The sequence below is a fragment of the Antedon mediterranea genome, chromosome 2 (genome assembly GCF_964355755.1).
Source record: "Antedon mediterranea chromosome 2, ecAntMedi1.1, whole genome shotgun sequence".
NCBI lineage: Eukaryota > Metazoa > Echinodermata > Crinoidea > Comatulida > Antedonidae > Antedon > Antedon mediterranea.
Genome location: NC_092671.1, coordinates 24,537,888 through 24,546,565, shown reverse-complemented (window position 1 = coordinate 24,546,565; position 8,678 = coordinate 24,537,888).

The following is an 8,678-nucleotide window of genomic DNA, read 5'->3' as shown; positions in this document are numbered from 1 at the left end:
AACACAACAGTGTGTAATGTTATGATCGACACAGTGTGTGACGTATAAAACGTGTAAAACTGAATATTCATAATTTGCAAGAGTAGTGTGACTGCTGTTTGCGTCTCAGCAGTACTGACGTCAGACGTTCAATGAGGGCGGCACCTCTTATCCAGTAACCAGAGCCATATTATATAATATATAATAATATAGGCCCTATGTATGGCTCTGTCCAATAAGAATAGCACACAAAAAACTTCTCTGCTCACTGCCCTCCTCCTGTATGTAGCTATGTTGCCCGATAAGAAAGATATAACAAGAAACATTTCTTACAAAAAACGCCACTCGACTTTTTGACGTAAAAGTTTTAATTCTCATTGTGCTTTTTTTCATTAAATGATGCCTTTATTGATATTCTATTTAATAATTAAGAAAATGATTCATCAATTATTTTATTTTTAAAAAACAATGGTACTGTTCATATTCCCTAGGTGGTAATGACCCACATACTCCAACATCATACCCTAAGTCATCTTTTTTTCAAGATAAACTTGAAGAAAATAAAGATAAACCCAAAAAATCTTAAGAATCTTGGTTTTACAAAGGGATTAAGTCTAAAACTAAATAATCATTGAAGCTTATGATAATGAAGTCGCCAATCATTTTTAATTTTTATTTTACTGGTCTTGCATCTGCAGACTTCAGTGGTATTTTTAGTATTGTGTCTAATGGCTTTAGTTCGTTTTACCTTCTAACTTTTAAACTGCTGGTGCCAATTTTGATCCATCTTATTAACCTTTCTACTCCAACCATGGAGCTATAAGTAGCTCCATGCCCCAACAATGAAATTTCGAACGCTATGAAAGTTGCCAATCCCCCGGCACAAAAAGAAAAAGAACCGGACTCGAATGGAAAATTACCGAATATTTGCACAGAATATAGTAAGATCGAGGATTTCATCTGCAAAATTAATGTTACGACCGTGAATTGATTATTAGGAGTTCGATTTTACTGAATATCATAACAGTGTCGTACCGTATAAAGTTATTACATTTGCGTTGACACGTAGGCTGAACGATGTTTGGTGGCATTTGATTTCTTTCAACTTCAGATGAAACACATAGGCCTAATAATTGTTATGAACAGATAGGCTTGAATAATATTTCTGTAGTACTTTCAGTCACTTACAGTACTTGGTTGGCAATTATTTAACAACGTTTCCGAAATGCAACTTCGAAAATCTTTATTCATTTTTTATTTATTTTTTTTTCTCAAAAGTGGCTTAAGGAACTGCATTACAGCTTATTTGAATAGCCTCTTATAGAATAGTTTCGCTTTTTTTTAAATCATTTTTGAAGAAAATATTACTAAAGGTTTCAGAAACAATTATCAATATCCTTTTTTTTACAATTGCAATTTTTGAATGATCATTTATTTATTCCATTTGTAATGTGTCTTTGTCTGCTGTACCGTATTTTATGATATTGATTGATATTGTAAAACAGATTTGTATGAATAATTTTTGTTTAAATACCGTACCATTCAGCACTGCTTTTTTAGTATTTTACGTTTATCATTTATTTTGTATGAATAAAATTTACCGATATACTAGTGTATTATAGGCCTCTTACAATGAAACATCACAAAATGGCAGACACGTATGTAGGCGCGCCAACATTAGTGTATAATGCAAGGGAAGTGATGCATGTGTGTACGGAGTGAGTATTTGGGAAGAAGAAACACTAAGGTTAAAACGTTCAGAGTTTTCTCAAAATAACATAGAACTTAACGATATATTGTCCCTTTGGCTAACTCCAAAAAAATGTAAAAAAAGAAAGATTTCGACAAAAATTTGATTTCATTTTGAAGTATCATAATAGTTATTAACTTTCACCAAAAATTAGTCGAAAAAATTATTTAACTGAAATACAGACGTTTTTTGTTCAAAAAATAACTTGACTGGACTTTGACTTCCAGTCAAAGTTTTCGATCAAATCATATCTCATAATGGAACGCGCTTGTTTTTGGCTACTCTGTATGCATAATCATAAAACTTCCTCGCGATCTCCTTCTCAACCGTGACGAGTTGTAAACAATCCTAATTAGCATCATGCATAATTAATGACCCACTCGTGGTTTGAAATATTTGTTTACTTTCGCTCGCGACGATTTTCCAGACGAAATGTAATCAAATTAATTTACCTATTAATTACGTAAACTTTTGTTTTGTTTTTGGCTCAAATTTTCGACTTAAAGTGAATAACTTGATATGGCTAATTTAGATTTAGAATATTTTGACCTTCATTGTTTGTGTTTCAAGGTACAACATTAAGCATAGGTTATTTTGACCTTCATTGTTTGTGTTTCAAGGTACAACATTAAGCATAGGTTATTTTAACCTTCATTGTTTGTGTTTCAAGGTACAACATTAAGCATAGGTTATTTTGACCTTCATTGTTTGTGTTTCAAGGTACAACATTAAGCATAGGTTATTTTGACCTTCATTGTTTGTGTTTCAAGGTACAACATTAAGCATAGGTTATTTTGACCTTCATTGTTTGTGTTTCAAGGTACAACATTAAGCATAGGTTAGGAACAAGCAATAGTGTTGACCTTCATTGTTTGTGTTTCAAGGTACAACATTAAGCATAGGTTAGGAACAAGCAATAGTGTTGACCTTCATTGTTTGTGTTTCAAGGTACAACATTAAGCATAGGTTTAGGAACAAGCAATAGTGTTGACCTTCATTGTTTGTGTTTCAAGGTACAACATTAAGCATAGGTTTAGGAACAAGCAATAGTGTTGACCTTCATTGTTTGTGTTTCAAGGTACAACATTAAGCATAGGTTTAGGAACAAGCAATAGTGTTGACCTTCATTGTTTGTGTTTCAAGGTACAACATTAAGCATAGGTTAGGAACAAGCAATAGTGTTGACCTTCATTGTTTGTGTTTCAAGGTACAACATTAAGCATAGGTTAGGAACAAGCAATAGTGTTGACCTTCATTGTTTGTGTTTCAAGGTACAACATTAAGCATAGGTTAGGAACAAGCAATAGTGTTGACCTTCATTGTTTGTGTTTCAAGGTACAACATCAAGCATAGGTTTAGGAACAAGCAATAGTGTTGACCTTCATTGTTTGTGTTTCAAGGTACAACATCAAGCATAGGTTTAGGAACAAGCAATAGTGTTGACCTTCATTGTTTGTGTTTCAAGGTACAACATCAAGCATAGGTTAGGAACAAGCAATAGTGTTGACCTTCATTGTTTGTGTTTCAAGGTACAACATTAAGCATAGGTTAGGAACAAGCAATAGTGTTGACCTTCATTGTTTGTGTTTCAAGGTACAACATCAAGCATAGGTTTAGGAACAAGCAATAGTGTTGACCTTCATTGTTTGTGTTTCAAGGTACAACATCAAGCATAGGTTTAGGAACAAGCAATAGTGTTGACCTTCATTGTTTGTGTTTCAAGGTACAACATTAAGCATAGGTTAGGAACAAGCAATAGTGTTGACCTTCATTGTTTGTGTTTCAAGGTACAACATCAAGCATAGGTTTAGGAACAAGCAATAGTGTTGACCTTCATTGTTTGTGTTTCAAGGTACAACATCAAGCATAGGTTTAGGAACAAGCAATAGTGTTGACCTTCATTGTTTGTGTTTCAAGGTACAACATTAAGCATAGGTTTAGGAACAAGCAATAGTGTTGACCTTCATTGTTTGTGTTTCAAGGTACAACATCAAGCATAGGTTAGGAACAAGCAATAGTGTTGACCTTCATTGTTTGTGTTTCAAGGTACAACATCAAGCATAGGTTTAGGAACAAGCAATAGTGTTGACCTTCATTGTTTGTGTTTCAAGGTACAACATTAAGCATAGGTTAGGAACAAGCAATAGTGTTGACCTTCATTGTTTGTGTTTCAAGGTACAACATTAAGCATAGGTTAGGAACAAGAAATAGTGTTGACCTTCATTGTTTGTGTTTCAAGGTATAACATTAAGCATAGGTTTAGGAACAAGCAATAGTGTTGACCTTCATTGTTTGTGTTTCAAGGTACAACATTAAGCATAGGTTAGGAACAAGCAATAGTGTTGACCTTCATTGTTTGTGTTTCAAGGTACAACATTAAGCATAGGTTTAGGAACAAGCAATAGTGTTGACCTTCATTGTTTGTGTTTCAAGGTACAACATTAAGCATAGGTTAGGAACAAGCAATAGTGTTGACCTTCATTGTTTGTGTTTCAATGTACAACATCAAGCATAGGTTTAGGAACAAGCAATAGTGTTGACCTTCATTGTTTGTGTTTCAAGGTACAACATTAAGCATAGGTTTAGGAACAAGCAATAGTGTTGACCTTCATTGTTTGTGTTTCAAGGTACAACATTAAGCATAGGTTAGGAACAAGCAATAGTGTTGACCTTCATTGTTTGTGTTTCAAGGTACAACATCAAGCATAGGTTTAGGAACAAGCAATAGTGTTGACCTTCATTGTTTGTGTTTTAAGGTACAACATTAAGCATAGGTTTAGGAACAAGCAATAGTGTTGACCTTCATTGTTTGTGTTTCAAGGTACAACATCAAGCATAGGTTTAGGAACAAGCAATAGTGTTGACCTTCATTGTTTGTGTTTCAAGGTACAACATTAAGCATAGGTTAGGAACAAGCAATAGTGTTGACCTTCATTGTTTGTGTTTCAAGGTACAACATCAAGCATAGGTTAGGAACAAGCAATAGTGTTAACCTTCATTGTTTGTGTTTCAAGGTACAACATCAAGCATAGGTTTAGGAACAAGCAATAGTGTTGACCTTCATTGTTTGTGTTTCAAGGTACAACATCAAGCATAGGTTTAGGAACAAGCAATAGTGTTGACCTTCATTGTTTGTGTTTCAAGGTACAACATTAAGCATAGGTTTAGGAACAAGCAATAGTGTTGACCTTCATTGTTTGTGTTTCAAGGTACAACATTAAGCATAGGTTAGGAACAAGCAATAGTGTTGACCTTCATTGTTTGTGTTTCAAGGTACAACATTAAGCATAGGTTTAGGAACAAGCAATAGTGTTGACCTTCATTGTTTGTGTTTCAAGGTACAACATCAAGCATAGGTTAGGAACAAGCAATAGTGTTGACCTTCATTGTTTGTGTTTCAAGGTACAACATTAAGCATAGGTTTAGGAACAAGCAATAGTGTTGACCTTCATTGTTTGTGTTTCAAGGTACAACATTAAGCATAGGTTTAGGAACAAGCAATAGTGTTGACCTTCATTGTTTGTGTTTCAAGGTACAACATCAAGCATAGGTTAGGAACAAGCAATAGTGTTGACCTTCATTGTTTGTGTTTCAAGGTACAACATTAAGCATAGGTTTAGGAACAAGCAATAGTGTTGACCTTCATTGTTTGTGTTTCAAGGTACAACATCAAGCATAGGTTTAGGAACAAGCAATAGTGTTGACCTTCATTGTTTGTGTTTCAAGGTACAACATCAAGCATAGGTTTAGGAACAAGCAATAGTGTTGACCTTCATTGTTTGTGTTTCAAGGTACAACATCAAGCATAGGTTAGGAACAAGCAATAGTGTTGACCTTCATTGTTTGTGTTTCAAGGTACAACATCAAGCATAGGTTTAGGAACAAGCAATAGTGTTGACCTTCATTGTTTGTGTTTCAAGGGACAACATTAAGCATAGGTTTAGGAACAAGCAATAGTGTTGACCTTCATTGTTTGTGTTTGAAGGTACAACATTAAGCATAGGTTAGGAACAAGCAATAGTGTTGACCTTCATTGTTTGTGTTTCAAGGTACAACATTAAGCATAGGTTTAGGAACAAGCAATAGTGTTGACCTTCATTGTTTGTGTTTCAAGGTACAACATTAAGCATAGGTTTAGGAACAAGCAATAGTGTTGACCTTCATTGTTTGTGTTTCAAGGTACAACATCAAGCATAGGTTTAGGAACAAGCAATAGTGTTGACCTTCATTGTTTGTGTTTCAAGGTACAACATCAAGCATAGGTTTAGGAACAAGCAATAGTGTTGACCTTCATTGTTTGTGTTTCAAGGTACAACATCAAGCATAGGTTTAGGAACAAGCAATAGTGTTGACCTTCATTGTTTGTGTTTCAAGGTACAACATTAAGCATAGGTTTAGGAACAAGCAATAGTGTTGACCTTCATTGTTTGTGTTTCAAGGTACAACATCAAGCATAGGTTTAGGAACAAGCAATAGTGTTGACCTTCATTGTTTGTGTTTCAAGGTACAACATTAAGCATAGGTTTAGGAACAAGCAATAGTGTTGACCTTCATTGTTTGTGTTTCAAGGTACAACATTAAGCATAGGTTAGGAACAAGCAATAGTGTTGACCTTCATTGTTTGTGTTTCAAGGTACAACATTAAGCATAGGTTTAGGAACAAGCAATAGTGTTGACCTTCATTGTTTGTGTTTCAAGGTACAACATCAAGCATAGGTTTAGGAACAAGCAATAGTGTTGACCTTCATTGTTTGTGTTTCAAGGTACAACATTAAGCATAGGTTAGGAACAAGCAATAGTGTTGACCTTCATTGTTTGTGTTTCAAGGTACAACATCAAGCATAGGTTTAGGAACAAGCAATAGTGTTGACCTTCATTGTTTGTGTTTCAAGGTACAACATTAAGCATAGGTTAGGAACAAGCAATAGTGTTGACCTTCATTTTTTGTGTTTCAAGGTACAACATCAAGCATAGGTTTAGGAACAAGCAATAGTGTTGTACCTTATCTACAATATCCTACCTCTGATGATAGGCCGGTGAAGCGAATGACGGTGTTTAAATTTGACGCAAAATTGAGTTCAAATGTTATAATAATGGAATAAAGTTATTGCTTAGATGTTAACAGGTTGTCTTTTTCGTTTAATCTTATGAATATGGGTGTAATGTGAGAACATAGTACACACTGAAAAATACTGAAATAAATATGAGATGATTCGTAAGTTATAAATGAATAATGTGGTGGACTGGGCGAACACTTTCGATATTCCAAATGATGACCAAACTAACCGTATGCTTACCTGATTTTACCATAAACAAGCATGACGAGAACTAACGCACGAATAATTCTAAACATTTATTGACATACCGGGTTTTCAAATTGCTTGTAATTAAAAACTCCGTAATTTGAAATCCTTATTTTAAATATCAATTAATTTTATTTCACACATAGAAATAATTCCAAATTTTTTTTATAATAATAGAAATTAAACAATAAAATACATTTCCTCTTATGCTTGTGAACTTTTCAATTTACACATAAATTGTTGATAATAGTGAGAAGACCATTGACATAAGACTTCATTCGTATGTAAATACTACGAGCAATAGTATAGTTGTATAGTTGGAGCCCTGCTGATTAACATATTTCAACCGAGAAAACTTGTCAACGCATATAAAATAAGATACCGTCCGTTTGAAAAGTTTGAAAAGCAACTCCACTGTTGCTTACGAATTCGAAAGTTGAAACTTAAGTTGCTAGAACATATTGAAAAGAATTTTGAAAATGGTGGTACGTCCGTCCGTAGATATGTAAATAATTAGGTGATTTTTTATATAACAGTAACAGATATCTCAAAACACTAAATTTTCACAATATCTTTCAAATAATAAAATCTCCTCTAAAATATAAAATCACTCGTCCGTGAATTCATTTATATGTTGTATAATCACATTATTAATCATATCTCCGTAACTTTTCATCACATAGGCCTATCAGTTAAATTCAATTTACTTAAACTTCAGGTTAAGGGTAAAAATATTTAAAATAAACATGTGCGCATATACAAGGTCAGGCGCATAAAATCGCGCAAAATTTAAAATGCTTAAATAACATTTTGATCAATTAGAGCATGATTTATGTCATTGTGAGCTTGAAAACATTACTGCGCAGAAACACGTATTTGCGCGCGCGATACTTAAGAAATGTAAAAATACTATTTAGTATTTTTGTACACATTTTTATTCCACTCACCTTCCTTTGTACATTTACCAAATTTGATTTGATTCTGACTTTAAATAGCGCTATACGAGCACGTTAAATATGACAAAATGCGTAAATTAATTGGACAAAAGTGCTAAAAATTGTAAAAAATAAGGAATTTTTTAAATCAAAATAACTCTTCAGAAGTTTCGTCGACCCCCAATTTTTTTATGATATTTATAGCTGCCATCTGCCAAAGTTTATTGAAACTACTCCCTCTATAATTATTTACCGGCAAGAGAAGATGGGGGATGGGGGAGGGGAGAAGGAGGGGGATGGGGGAGGGGAGACAGAAAGTCATTTGATTTTTGTCTGAAAATCCAAACTCAAGTAATACACGTATGAAACGCTATATGTGTAAAAATATTTATATTTTTACTAATATTAAGAGTCTCTGGAGCCTGACTACGTTGTTAAGTTGTTGCGATTGCGTTGACGGCTTGCTTACTCAAGCATTATAAATATAAAACTAACAGTTGATAACAATAGTAGGCCTAGTTATTATTGTAGTTTGATTCAATTTTAACGGGGTCCTACTAAACACCACCAGATAGGCCTACCACCAGATACCACCAGATACCTACCAGAGCAACAAATCCTACCACCAGAGAGCAGCCACCTGTTTGGAATGTATTATTAATGGTATATTACAAATTTCAAGGCTTAATTTATTCAGAAACTTATAAAATT